We start from the raw sequence: 14,517 nt of genomic DNA on the forward strand, positions 1-14,517 counted from the left end.
TGAAATGAGAGCATTGGTTAACTGCTCAACAGATCGAAACAGTTTCGCAATAGTATCTGCTGCATAGTTAGTCCTTGCATAAACCTTCTACCGCAAATATTTCTAATCCAGTATATCGAAGTGTTTGAAGGACAGCACCTACAATAAACTGCATGGAATAAAGGCATGTCTTAAATATTTCACTGTATCCCCCCAGCTATGAATAAATACAATCCAAGACTACTACTGCTCGATCTCAAAGGCTGGGGTGATGAAAAACAACCCACAGATGTATGTCCCCGTCAGTCAGCCCTCCTAGAAACAGTATTAACGCACTAAGCAATTCCATAATTTCTCTCTCACAGTAGGAAAACATGGACTGGAATATATTGATGGGCATTTATATTGAGTTTGACTTGAACAGAAACAGGTTCAGGGGCATGTTAATCTTTACTTCTAGAATACAATGGGAACTCTGGTCTTCCTACCTCACTACATCATTCGATAAAGTAAAGACGATGGACAAGCAATGATAAACCATGGGATGCACTACATGCCAATGTATAAAAAAAAACCATACCCAGATAGAACAAGTTAAAAAGGTGATTGTATCCTGTGCCATGATGCAAGAGAAGAGTTCATTGGAAAGAATTGCTACGATAAAAGTAGGAGGGTCTGTACCAAAACAAAGTGAGAGAAAAAACGGGCTTAGCAATTGCTTTTATTTTTAGCACCCATATATAGTATCAAGCGTTATACTCCAGAAAAATATAAAAAGGTATCCATAAAGCAGAGACTTTATGCAGTTGGTCCAGGCAGAGCTTCAAGTGCATAGAGTCTGATGTAAGAAAGGTTGCAAAGAACTGGCTTATTTGGAAATCTTAATCAACTCCAACTATCCAGTAATTCCGAGAGGGCAGTAGGACTGCCAAAGGGTTCAATCTTATATGGAAGTCGCATGCTTTTTTCTGTATCCCAGTGTTTGAAAGAACTACATTTTAATTAAGAAGGGATCAGAGGCCTCTCTAAATGTGTCTTGTAAGTGAGGTACATGTGAAGAGCCGCAGAGAACACTGTTGATGTGATCTTTTTCTTTTCCAACTTCAGATCCCCTCACTAGCCACATGGAAATGGTGACAGATTGCCGTGCCCCTGGTCTGCACCCTCTGCATCCTCTTCAGTGCTGTGCTCCTGATGTTCCTGTTGCGTAAGCAGAGCTGAATGCAGGAATGAGCTGCCATCTTTTCATGGACAGCGAGAGACTACACCCATTCCAGTTGGGCTCCCTCCACATACTTGCAGCATCCACACTGTGCATCTGGGAAGAGGGAAGAAAGGTGGCCCTTTTAGAATACAATTAACGCTTTGATTCTTAATATCTCTATGTAGTATGTGCAAAAGGAAGTACAATGCCAGCATACCTGGCCCAGAAGTGTTCAAGAAGCAGACCTCGAGCACCACTTCATTGCTCGCAATAAAACATAAGAATGTGTTTTCACTTCAAATTGTGTCAACTTGTGTTGTTTACATGAAATTTACTTTATTATGTTTAATTTATTAACAGCAAAGCAAACTGAATACATTCAATAAAGAAAGGAATTCCAACACGTTGGAAGTTTAGACTTAAAATATCATTCAAGGTTTGCAAATTCATTTGATCCCTAAAGCATTGTTTCAGTTTGAAGGAAGGGGCACAGTGATCCCCTTTCTGTTGCAACTGTTCATAATTATGGAGAAAAACAAATGTTACCCTAAGTGCACATTGCTTACTTTGTCATTAAGATTTTTAATCAAGTTGTTTGCAGATTATGTTTACTCGAGACAATAAGAGATAACAAGTTGCCAGTTGATGACTGTAGTAATTTTTCTCATCTTAATCAGAATCAATAGAATATGAGTTTGAAAAGCATGGCACACATACAAGTAATCAAGCATCAGTGATGCAGGAGATCAATCAGAGAGGTGCCATCACAGAAAATATATTTCAGGTTCTACTGTTGAAACCTTGACACATTTGGCAGTTTTCTACAATATGATGCAGTTGATGGATAATCTTACCACACAGTTTCTCGAAATTACACGTTACACCATCATGTGGGTAGTGCTGTTAATCCATCTGTTATTTAATGGAGGAGTTTAGTTTATCCAATTTTGTGCAACCGGCAATGTCACAAACTTGATACATAAATAAGGCAATGTTCAGTTGTGGTACAATAATTGACAAAATGATCTATTCGTATTTATTGGTTAATTAAATTTAAGTTAATTTCTTAATTATTTCCTTCCATATAATACAGATCTATTGGTCCAACTGTTTTTTTATTAATAGAACACTGGACAGAGTTACATTCAGTCTGTTCTATCACCTTCATCAGAACCAGCAAAACTATCTAACAGTTTTCACTTGGACAAATTAATCTAGAAATGTTTATGCAACGCCTTTTATCTGCTATATTGCAAAAACGAAGTGCTAAGTTTTGGACTTCCCATTCTGTAGCTCTCCCTCATGCTCAGGGTTCTCTATATTGCTGTTTGGGGACAATGTAACTATAATGTGGTTATCTATTGTATGACAAGATAGTTAGTGGCTAAATGTAAGATTGCTTAAAATACGAATTTTGGGATTGCAGATCCAGAGAGCCTTTTTGCACAGTACAGAAACAGTTGAAGTGTGGGCAACGCCACAACTTGCACACCTTTAGCTCAGAAAAAGAACAAGGCACCAGTTTTCTGAATTTTTCTGGGACCAGAAGAGATTTCAGACATTAAAATGTGTCCCTGTTCAATTTCTTCCCTGAGGCTACTTCCACTGTCAGTGCACTTGAAATTTAGCTTTTATTATAGGACAACACAGCCCCCAGCAGAGAAGCAAATGGAAAGAAATTGAGAGACAGAGTTGGAATTCGGTCACTCTTTTGGGTCTACATCCTTCAGTCTCTCTTCATTCATACCAAATCATAAACAGAGCCGTGATAGTGGGTGGGCCTTTTAGAGGAAGGGTGATTAGGCACCAAGCGTTCAAATCTTCCTTTCTCCAGTTTCAAAATTCTGATATGGAAATACAGAGGTTTAGGAACCCCCCCACCCCCCCAAGGCATAGCGAAAAATATTCTTCAACATTATTTCAGGAAACTAGCTTCTGAGCTGAGCCTCAGATTTAACATGCAACGTTTGCAAAAGGCATGCAAAATAGCCCAGGAGCTGCTTTACAAATACAGAGTGCAACAAGGGGATGGAAAGCCATACGCTCTACCTTGGGCTTCAAGTCTTGATCATGAGGAAGCAGCAACTCTGCATAGCACTCGTGAATAAGAAAATACCCGTTTAGTAACACAGACCTCAGAAGTCTGTTTACATGCTGTTGGTCTAATCTAATTGAAAAGCAGCATATCAAATACCTGAAGCCTTTTATTTAGATGAGCAACTCTGAACCCCTAAAAACGAACAGGCTAGGGGGACTTCCTTTATCTTAGGGAGTGTTTAGAAAGACAAGATAGATAACAAAGCTCCTCAAAGAACACCGATAAAAGGTCTTGTATTAATCCTGAAGGGGGGTGGGGGGGTATGTGCCATCTTCATTGATCACATTGTAGGTTTCATGAGTGGATAATGATGGCATCTTACTTGCCTGACGGATAATGGACCAAAGAGTTAAAGCATACAACTAATGTTTCTTCTGTACGGTTTTCTCCTACAGTTTCCTAAGCTTTATAATAACTATGCAACGGCAGGCTGTTTCTTCTTTATTTTAGCCAAAATGTTTTTCGTCAGTTTAAATTAAATTGTAAATGACAAATTGTTATATGGTGCTTCCTGGATGCATGGAATGTATGAGGTTACTGGGAAAATGCTGTGCGAGTGACTGGAATGTTTGTCTATGAAGAAGATTCCAGCCCAAGTGGTTGGAGAGATGTAAGCCTGGGTGGTGGGAGCCAGTGTGTCCCTGTAGGTCTCCGTCATGTTCATAAACTTATAACCGATGCTGCCACTGCCTCAACCTTGAAAACCCACCACCCAGGGCGGATAACGGAAAGAGAAGGGTGCCAGAGACTCTGCTCAGCAAGAGAGGCTGAATGAAGCGTGGCAGTGCTGAAATGGAAATTTATTGGGGGAACCGTCACTTCTTAGGAGGAGTGGGGCATGGCGCCCGGCCAGGTTGCCTAACAGTATTGCCATATAGAACCCAATCCTGGTGACTTGTATAAAAGCAGAGAACATTACGCAAACAACAAACATGTCTTCATCACAATATTCACCCTAATAAAGAAATGTCTGTAAAATGCAGGACATATATACCAGTTTGAACATCTGCAAAACTGTACATGAGGCTTCAGCAGTTTCTGTATGCAGCCTCTAGTACTGCATGGTCAGAGGCGGGCCTGCCCCAGAGGGGGCGCTAGAGGGACAGCCTGCATAGGCAGCACTTCTGGCCACCCCTCCCGGGGTCAGCCATCACCTCAAACCTCCTCCCATCTGTAGGAGGAAGTGGGCATCCCTGGATCCGACACATCCGGTCTCGGACCCGGGGGCACACTCATAAGGCAGGGGGTTTGCAAGGACAGCCTGGCAGAGTGGTGTGAATTGCTTTAGGATTGCCTTTGTTCCCTGGAGGCAGCTGTGAGACAGAGGATTTTGGCTGTTGTTTACAATGGTCGCTTGTTTGCACATCAATGCGTTTATTTATAATTTCCCGAATGCACTGTTTTGAGTCGGCCGCTGCACCACAATCATATCCGATTGTATTTTAAACGGCTGACAAGCAAAAATGATACAGCGGCTGCCGCTGTGTAATCCCGCCGCTCCGTAATCCCGCCGCTCCACACATGTATTGCATCGTGGGTTTTAGTCCCACAATCCTGCACCACCCCCACCATTTCAAATGTTTAGGAGTACGAGAAGGCTGGATCGGCGAGTCATCGCGCCGCGATTGCACCCAGCTGTTTTGGTTTTGCAACTACCACCGAACAGCATTTTGGTGTGCTAGTGTAGGTTTTGGTCCCCCATTCAGCCTACCCCACCAGCCCCACTGCAATGAATTCTTCTGCTACGCCCATATAAAATTTGTAACATCGGGGGCTGCATCCGGCTGCGGTCGTCAAAACGAGTGGCGCTATGGGGGAGGGGGACGTGTGTTGCATGGGGATGCAGCACCCGTGACCATTTTTCAGTTTAGGAAAGTACTGTCAGCCTCCTTGGCAGCAGTGGGTATTTGCGGCAGGGGTTGGTCCCCACACAGTTTTAGAATTGGAGTGGCTATCACGGTCTTCATTCAGGGGATGACTGTGCCAGCTATTTTGATGGTTGGCAGATGGGAGTCCCGCTGCTACTTGCTTTATGTCAGGCCCCATGGGGCAGTATGGATAATTGAACATTCACTTGTAGTGCGGGCCAAGAAGAATGTGCAGCAGTGGAGAGTAGGATCCAATTTAGGATTTCGTGAGACAAAGTTGGTCTGGTTGGGCACATCTGGGATGAGGTAGCACTCTTTGGTGCCTGCGAGGCACTGGCAGCTTCAATGGAGTGGTATGCTGTGTTAATAACGAAAACAAAAATAACGACACATTTTAAACGACACCTGAATAATGACAAAAAGTCGAATTTATTTGTAAAAGTATATATGTGGAGGTGGGGTAAGCGGTTAAAGGGGGTGGGGGTAGTTGGGGGAGGAAAGCGGCTCAGGGGCGAAATCCTCAAAATTCATGCTATTATGGCCGCACAAAATTGACTGAAATAAATCAGTCTTTTTTTATGTGCGGCTTTCAAAAAGTGGGAATTTCACAAGGAACAAAAACCACCAACCTGTAATTATGTACCACAAGAAAGGGCTTCCTTTCCAGAGCCTGCAATTCACTAAAGCTGCTAGAAGAATTGACCATCAGAAAGTTGATTTTTGAGGGAACAGCAATCACAACAAATACCTGAGCTTAAAAGGCATGTGAGCAAACACTTCTACGATAACAGCAAAATCCAAATTAGAACAAGGGGCTGAAGACAAAAGGTGAACACCACCACCAAAATGTCCCTTCATCATGAAATTGCAGTTAACAATTTGTACTGCTCCAGCTACACACGTGGTTGTCTCCTTGAAAGGATGCTAATCTGTGGTGCGTTTTGGGACCACGGCTGAGTAGCGCTGAGTCAGTGGTAGAAAGAGGAAAAAGGCATAGGGCTGGAGCAGACTTAGATGAAGAGACAGCAAGATGGAAGTTATTTAACTATAGTAAAAAGATAGGGCAAGGCAGGGTTGAGATTGAATGTGTGGGATCTCACAGGTGCTTTGCAGTTCAGGTGAGGCTAGTGAGGAATATTTGTTTTTGTCGTCCTTTTTGTATTTACGTCTTAAATAGTAAATTTGGGGTGTGTGGTTGAGGAATCGGCTTAAGATGGGCTCAAGCAAATCAACTGTGGGAGCAAGTTAATGCTCGTAATGCTTCATATTTCTAAACAAAAACCCAACATTTAGTTGCTGCAAGTGCAACTGCCTAGGGTGGATCATAAGGTGTAGGGTTTACTTAGTAAGAAGGTGAATGGGATAGGTCTTAGTGAGGGGAAGAAGAGAAGCTGGTGATGAGGGGTCAAACCCAATGGAGTGTCAAACCTGCTTTGCAACAGCCCATGCAAAATGACCAGACAACTGATTGTATGGGCAAGAAGACGGTACTGGCCAATGTTACTGCACCTTGCATGCAAGGTGCATTGCATGTTAATGTCAGAGTGAGAAACTAAACATCCATACGATAAGTGGAAGTAGGGAATAGTAATTATGGAAGTTTTTTTTGACCAATGCAGGATGCCCCAATGCAACCCTGTGGAATGGAGATGACTGCAAACAGTAGGACGGTGCGCATATATTTGTATGAATTGGATGGTGGAGGGAGATGGGTGGTTTCACACCCAGAAGCACTTAGAAAAAGGAAATCAGCTGTCAACAGGGCAATCCTGAAACAGGTGCCATACGTTAGCAGCAAAAGTAGTGAGCAGTCGAGTGATGGATGGTGGGGCATACATGGTGCAGTAATCTAGAACAGGTCAAATGACACAAAGTGGTCTGAGGAGACTGACTATTTACAGGGTAGTACATACAACAAGGTAAGATTCAGGAGAGAGGGAGAGAAATGTGGGAGTAAATAAATGGTCCTGCATCTAGTTTTCAAGGGAGTGTAGCTTTAGTGCACATATAGAAAAGTGGACACTAGTAGCTTCAACATGCAGAGGAAGAGAATTCCAGTTATTTGGGGGGATGTGAAAGGTGAAGCAGATGTGGGAGGATGGTAGGGGAACTGATGCATTAGGGAGTGCGCTAGAGGAGAGTCTGTGCATAGAAGAGTAACCGGTCACTGCGAGCAAGATATGGAGGCGCAAGCTTATACAGGCATTTGAAAACAAGCAGAAGGAATTTAAAGAGGAACTGTTTTTTCAAGGGAAGCTCACTGGCACTGATGCAGTGTTTGACAGTGGGAGAAGAGAAGGAAGAATTATACTGGCTACGGGTGAGCAAGTTGAGTACCTTACCCATCAGTGAGCAGCAATAAGGGAGTCCAAGGAGGTGGCTGATGGGCATCAATGCAACAAAATACTAGGGTCAGTACGAGGAGTTTAGTAGTGTAGGTAAGGAGGGGGTGCATTGTCCTGATATTGATCAGGTTTATTCTAGACAAAGCCAAGATAGATGCAATAAAGTGGTGAAGGTGAATGTCACTATAGAAAAGGACCCAAGACTGCATACCTTAGTGGTTACGGGTGAGTAAGCCAGGAGGAAATGTGATGGATGAAGGAAAAGCGACTAGAGGCCAGAAGAAAAATGATTTCTTTCTTGGAGGAGTTAAGTTTTAGAAAGCGAACCGCCTCCAAGTGCCGAATCACAGAGGGATGAGCAAATCCTCAAGCAGAGAGGTTGGGAGCAAAAGTAGGGAAAGATGATTTGTAGGCCTTCCGCAAAGATGCGTAGGGGATTGCAAAGGATGAGACTAGTTGACAGAGAGGCGGTGTAGAGAATGAATAGTAAGAGATTGAGGAATGAACCGAGGGGACAACAAGAGGGAGGCAGGTTGGATTATAGGTAACGGTGCTAAGAATTGAGGAATGGACAACTTTATCAAAGGCAGAGAAAAGGTCAATGAGGAGAGAGTACAGTGTTGAGCAGATTTCAAAACAGAGACGTGGGTGAGGGCAGAATCATTGTAATGATGGCTGTGGAATCTAGATTGGAGTAGGTCGGAGGTCAACAGTACCCAGGTAGAGACAAGGTGTTCAAGGATTTCAGAATTATTTGGGGGGGGATACATGCTGGTCAGTAGTTGGCAGCATCACTGGCACCTTTAGGAAAGTCGTTGAGGGAGGAGAGGTAGGAGCAGATTAGAGGTTCTAATTCCTTGACTGTCTAAATGGCTAAAAGCTAGGCGAGCCCAAGAAGAACTTTGCAGTCCTCACCATGGGTGTCAGTTCACAGGCATAAGTAGGAAGGAAGGAATGCATACAGGTAGTGGCAGAATTTGGTGATTGGGGAAGAAGCGTGGGGAGGGAGGGAAACAAGAGAGATGAGGAACATCACACATGTTTTTGACTTGAGATGAGAAATAGTGCGAAAAATTGTTAGCAGATAACGAAGAAGAGATAGTCTGAACAAGGGGTGGGTCCTCAGCATGACTTCAAGTGTGAAGGACAGTGCATAAAGTGAGAGCAAAGAGCAGTAATTAGGTTGGTGAATAGAATAATTTGGTAGAAGCAGGGTTGTCCAACTCCAGGCCTCCACATCCAGAATTCTGACTAGTTTTTAATACGCAAAGGGATTGGAGCACTCTGCAACACTCACCGGCTTCTCCCTTTGCCTTTGATCCCTTTGCGTGCCGCAGGACTTCCACTGCTCTGGCTTTTCTTGAACTGACACATTTCCTCTCTGAAGTTGCCTTTGTTGCCGTCACTTTAACACAGAGCTTTGCTTGCTCCCGCGACCCCCTGGTGCATGCCAGGCCCCAGCCAATGTCTCCCGCACACCTCCTACTGTGCAGTCTGTGCAACTCGGTTCACCTGGGGAAAAGCCTCCCTTCACGCTTTCCACTGCGCACCCTCTGTACTTCAGATTTAGAGGATAAAAGAACCCTCTCAGGACTGGCAACTGAAATCTGCCCTGCAGTGGTCCCGGCACCCTTTCTTTCCTCCAACTCCTGCGTGGACTGCCAACAACGTGCCTGCTGTTGCTTTCTCCTTCTGCAACTGCTTCTCCTGCTACTACTAATGAGCTGCACCTGAAGGGGCTTTTTATGTGTCTCTGCCTCTGTCAGGTGTGGGTCATTTGCATTAACAAGTTCACCAATCCAACAATATTACTCTTAAAACCTCTTCCTCCTCGTCCTAGTACTGAGGGAATTATGGCACTTGAACTCCCCAAAAATAAAATCAGGTTTTCTCATTTCTTCTACTCTACAACAACTCATTAAAAGTGTGGGATTTCGGGGTACTTTAATCAAGGGGATTTCCCACTCTTCCTGACCTGTTCCCTCCCCAACACCCCCCCTCATGTGATCCTCCCGCAGAACACCACCCCCAGGGTCAGGATCAGAAAGCATCTTCCTTTCCCTGGCCACATGAGATGGATCCTAGGGCAGGTTTTCTGGCAGACTCATTGCCGATTCATCACACCAGATACTGGAATATTAAGGATATTCACATATTCACTTTCATTTAAAAACAGTATTTCTCCCTTAAACCAATCGCTGTCCTCTAGGTCATACTGCCCCATCCAATGAAGCTGGCCCCTCCTCCGGCAGCCAGCTTCAGATTTGGTAAGCACGTAAGCGGCAGTATGACCAAGAAGAACCACAGAGGGGTCAGTGGGAGGGTTTGCATGTGAATCCATGCCAGACCCATGCTGGAGTTATATATACAACAAAAGGGGTACTGGTAACGCAGGGGACGGCCCCTAAAACCTCATAGGGAGTTGAGTCCTGTATGGGTCCTATTCCCGAAATAACCTCATTGGTTATGTAGAACACTACACCCATTTGTATATTTCAAAGTCATAACCTCACATAACAATTGAGTTTTGTGTAAGATAAAAAACATTTTTAATACAAGATATTTATACATACAATTAAGTCAAACATGTAATACACATACATAACAATAAGTGAAATCATTGAAATCATATACTAACTGGTTGAGCCATATACTACACATGTATATAACAATAGGTGAAATCATTGAAGCCCTGTATTAACTGGCAAATCAACACTTTTAACCAAACAAGGCCAAAGGGCAAAATACAGGAGAAAAAAGAAAAAAAGAAGAAAAGGGAAGATGCCGGACCAAAGTCGGACATAAGTAGGAGTTCTTAAATTGTTTTCAAGCTTACATTATTACTTAACAACAATAAGAGTTCCTAGAATACATATTCCTTTGAAAATGAAATCCCAGGTTGAAAATATTAGGAAGCTGGGATTGGGTCTGCCAACGCACCAGAGGGGAGTTTTCAGAACCCAAAGTAATAAATGCCACTGCTGTGTGTCCTAAGCAAATAAAGCACAAGGGGCAGGGTTCGAGACCCAAAATGGGTGAGGCGTGTTAGTTAAGAGCCTCCAATGTCCTCTGATCAAGAAAGTGCGTTTCGGCGGTGGTAACAGTGCGAAGAAAGTGGAATCTTCACAGTTGAGAGACTGTTCCGCCTTCGTCAGGGCAATAAGTAGCAAGACCCTGTTGTAGAGTGGTACCAGGAGAACTCGCTGTAGATAAATCGGTTCTCATGTGCTCAAACGAGAAGATGGGATGTGAGTCGAAACCAGCTGGTGAGCTGAAGGTAGCCGTTTGGGAAGAGCGCAAACCCTAATTGTGGGAAAACAGGAGAAGCTGGACCTTGAAATGGATCCTCTGCAGAAAGTGTTAGTGCGGGAGCTTACTCCGCGCAAAGGGAGCGTCCGTGTCTTTCATAACATGGAGGCTGCGTCTCAATTCATGTAAGGGCACGTTCAGATGTGCTGGCTCTTTGCCACTTGACCTGAGAGGAAACTTCCCCAATACACATTGGGGCCTGTTGCAGGAGGATGTGCTGTCGATTCACAAGGTGGCGTCTCATGCTAAACGTAGCTCGTTTCGTGCCACCGTAAGAGCTGCTGGAGAACAATAGTTACAGGTAAGTAACTTGTTCCTTCTCCAGCATGGGGATAAGAAATGCATACTAGTACAACATTACACAACCACTGGAGGTGGCCAGGCTCAACAGAAGAAAATAACTCTTAGCTTTGGAACAGACACACCTCAAGGAAACAGGTTGCGTAGCACTGCTTGGCCGACTCTGGACTCCTCCCTGGAATCCCTGTCGACACAGGAGAACTTCGTGCATGGTGTGTGTGGACCTCCACGTAGCAGCCCTGCAGAGGTCCAGCAGGGGCACACCAGACAGGAACACCGTCATCAAAGTGATTGTTCTGGTGGAGTGGGCTCTCGGATGGCCAGGCAGTGATCGGTTTGCCAACCAATGATAGTGCATGATTCAGCCAGAGAGCCACCTTGAAAAGGCCATCCCATGGTTCACAGGACCAAAGTTCACCAACAGTTGTGAAGTCTTCCGAACACTCTTCGTGGGTGACAGTAGAACTTGAGCGTACGAACAACATCCAGCGAGTGCAAAGCCCTTTCAGTCGGTGACTAAGGCTTTGGGGAAAAAAACAAGTAACACCAAAAGCTAGTTGAGGTGGATTTCCGACTGAACTTTTGGCATAAAAGAGGGGTGCATCCGCAGCACCACCCTCGATTCGTGGGAAGTCAGGTATGGTTGCTTGCAGGATAGGGCCTGGATCTCACCTACCCTCCTGGCAGAGGTGATGGCCATAAGGAAAGCAGTTTTCCACAAGAGGAACTTGAGAGGGGCCTGATGCATAAGCTCGAAGAAGACCCCCATGAGCCTCGTCAGAACCACACTGAGTTCCCACGCTGGCGGGAAAGATCGAAAAAGTCCTTTGAGGAATTCCTTGACTAGTCGATGAGACCAAAGTGAAGACCTTCCTGGAGACCTGGTGTAGTGAGAGACAGCCAGCAGATGCACCTTGATAGAGGCATACGCTGGTCTGGCCTTGGCCAAGTATAGCAAGTATGGAAGAATCTGTGTGGCCGTGACCCTCGGAGGGGTAATCTTCTGAGACTTGCACCACATAGCGAAACGCTTCCACTTGTGACCGTAGCACTTCAAAGTCAAGCAGGCCCTGGCCTTGGTGAGGACCGCCCTGCTGTCCGCAGGCCACTCGTATCCTCAAACCTCTAGGGCTGCAGGAGCCAAGCCCTAAGGTTCTGCGTTCCTGGGTCATGAAAGGTTTGCGCCTGCAGGCAGCTTAACCGGAGGCGACGGCGACAGGCTGAGAAGGTCTGGATACCAATGCCAGGGCGATGAGTATCATCCTGCATTGGCACTGTCTGAGTGTGTTGATGACTCGCAACAGGAGAGGCAATGGAGGAAACGCGTACAGAATCATCCCTTCCCACAGGAAGGAGAACACATCCCCCAGGCTCCTCGGTTGGTGGCATCTGCTGGTAAACTACTGGCATTTTGAGTTTTCCACTGTCGCAAACCGATCGGGGGCCTGCTCCACTTGAAGATGTGGTCCACATGTGTAACGCTCACCTGATTCCCACGGAGGCGCGGGTCTTGGCAGGAAGGTGTCTGTAACACGAAACGTGATGTGCAGGATTCGGTTGGCTTCTGGGGTCGAACCTCTCCGCACTGTGTGTCGGACTCGAAGGGTGAGGTTTCTGCAGGTGAAATAATATGGGGGTTAAAGGTCTGGGTTGTGAATGTCCCCATCTCTCTCCTCCCAGCCTGACTGTTGAGCCCCCCTCCCAGGTCAACGTGCTCACCTTAGATAGGTGAATGCTGGGCTCTCCATCTGCGTCTAGTGCAGGGTGCCGTTGCCAGTTCCTTCACTGGTGAAACGTTGGCCTCTTGACTTCAGAGGATGGGTACCGTCGTTGTCTGCACGACCGGTAAGTTTCTGGACACCTTTAGTCTTTATAGTCTTTTATGCGTGGCGGTGAAGCGCCTGAACTTGCGTAAGTGTGGCAAGCGCTCTTACTGTCTCTTTCTTTGTCTTTGCAGACGACGATGCAGAATGAAGAAATCCGGAATTCGCCGCGTGCCGGTAAGTGTAACACTGCTGTTGTCTATGAAGATGCAGCGTGAAGAATCCGGAATGCACAGCGTGCCGGTAAGTAGAATAATGCTGTTTATCTTTGCAGGTGAAGATGCAGCGTGAAGAAGCCGGAATGCACAGCGTGCCAGTAAGTATGATAATGCTGTTTATCTTTGCAGGTGAAGATGCAGCATGAAGAAGCCGGAATGCACAGCGTGCCAGTAAGTATGATAATGCTGTTTATCTTTGCCGGCGAAGGTGCAGCATGAGACACGGCCGCTGCCGATGGATCAGGTAAGTAAGCACTGCGTGTTAAAGTTCGTTCTGCTAACCTGTTGTTTCTGGTCTTTTGCAGGTGCTGATGTTGATCGGGTACAGGAATGGTAAGTATAATTCTTGCAGGTTCAGGATCCAAAGAAGAAAGGCTGGAACAGACTCGGTGAGCGTTCTGCTGCAGATGCAGAATAACGCGAAGCACGTTTCATCAATCGGGTGTGGTTTAAATAGCCTAGGAGTGATGAGGCGTCTCCTTCCACGGCCCCGCCTAGGTAAGAAAAGAGTTCCTGCTTCCAGAAGAGTTCCAGTGCTGTATCCAGGAGTGGAGCTGCCCCACCCAGGTAAGAAAGTAGTCCCAGTTCACCGAGGACTTCTAAGAGTCTGGTAAGTAAGCAGCATGGTCTGCCGCAGGTAAGTCCACCCAAGCACCTTCACATCAATGATGAGCCCGGCGCTTCCAGTGCCGGGACCTATGCTTCTGATGAGCCTGGTGCCACCGGTGCCAGGACAAGGTCCAAAATCCCTGTGGGGACCGGCTGGTGCCTAGGATCAGGGTTAGGGGCCTGCTTCCAAGGACGTTGGGCTGGTCCTGACTCCTTGGAAGCAGTGATCATGACAGTATCCCCCCTCAAGGCCCCTCCTAAGTGTGTCTTTCCTGGGGGCTTTGGCTTGTCGGGGTGATTCAGATGGAATCTCTTGACCAGACGAGGTGCGTGGACATGTTCTGAGGGTTCCCAAGACCTTTCCTGGGGACCGTATCCTTTCCAATCAACCACATAGTATAATTTAGACCTGGAAATTTTGGAGTCTAGGATGTTCTTCACTTCGAATTCGAGTTCTCCGTCTACCAAAACGGGTTCTGGGAGTTCAGTCAATCGGGTCTCTGGTTGTACTGGTTTTAATAAGGAGACATGGAATACTGGATGTATTTTCATATGCGTAGGTAATTCCAATTTGGCAGCCACCGGATTAATTATGGCAGATATGGGGTAGGGCCCAAGGTATCTCGGGATGAAAGTGCGGGGTCCTTTTAAAGGCAGGTGCTTAGTGGATAACCAGACTTGATCTCCTACAGCGTAGTGAGGGGCCTCTTTACGGTGCCGATCGGCTGCCTTTTTGAATTGAGCTTTAGCTCTTTGCAGATGGG

At 45.8% G+C, this 14,517-nt stretch overlaps 1 protein-coding gene across 3 annotated transcripts in view; it reads right to left on the reverse strand.

Annotated features, from left to right (window-relative positions):
* Positions 1-687: 687 nt before the first annotated feature.
* Positions 688-14,517, reverse strand: part of ZWILCH (zwilch kinetochore protein) — a 613,634-nt gene continuing 599,804 nt past the window's right edge. For 2 of the 3 annotated variants that reach the window (XM_069625009.1, XM_069625010.1), the window contains one exon: positions 688-1,297. The gene's annotated coding sequence lies outside the window, so the exon portion shown is untranslated. Of the gene's footprint in view, positions 1,298-1,400; positions 1,448-14,517 lie in introns of all 3 variants that reach the window. The other variant, XR_011279846.1, reaches the window with a different exon arrangement.

Source organism: Ambystoma mexicanum, chromosome 11 (assembly GCF_040938575.1).
Source record: "Ambystoma mexicanum isolate Mex_15411 chromosome 11, UKY_AmexF1_1, whole genome shotgun sequence".
In the NCBI taxonomy this organism is placed as follows: Eukaryota; Metazoa; Chordata; class Amphibia; order Caudata; family Ambystomatidae; genus Ambystoma; species Ambystoma mexicanum.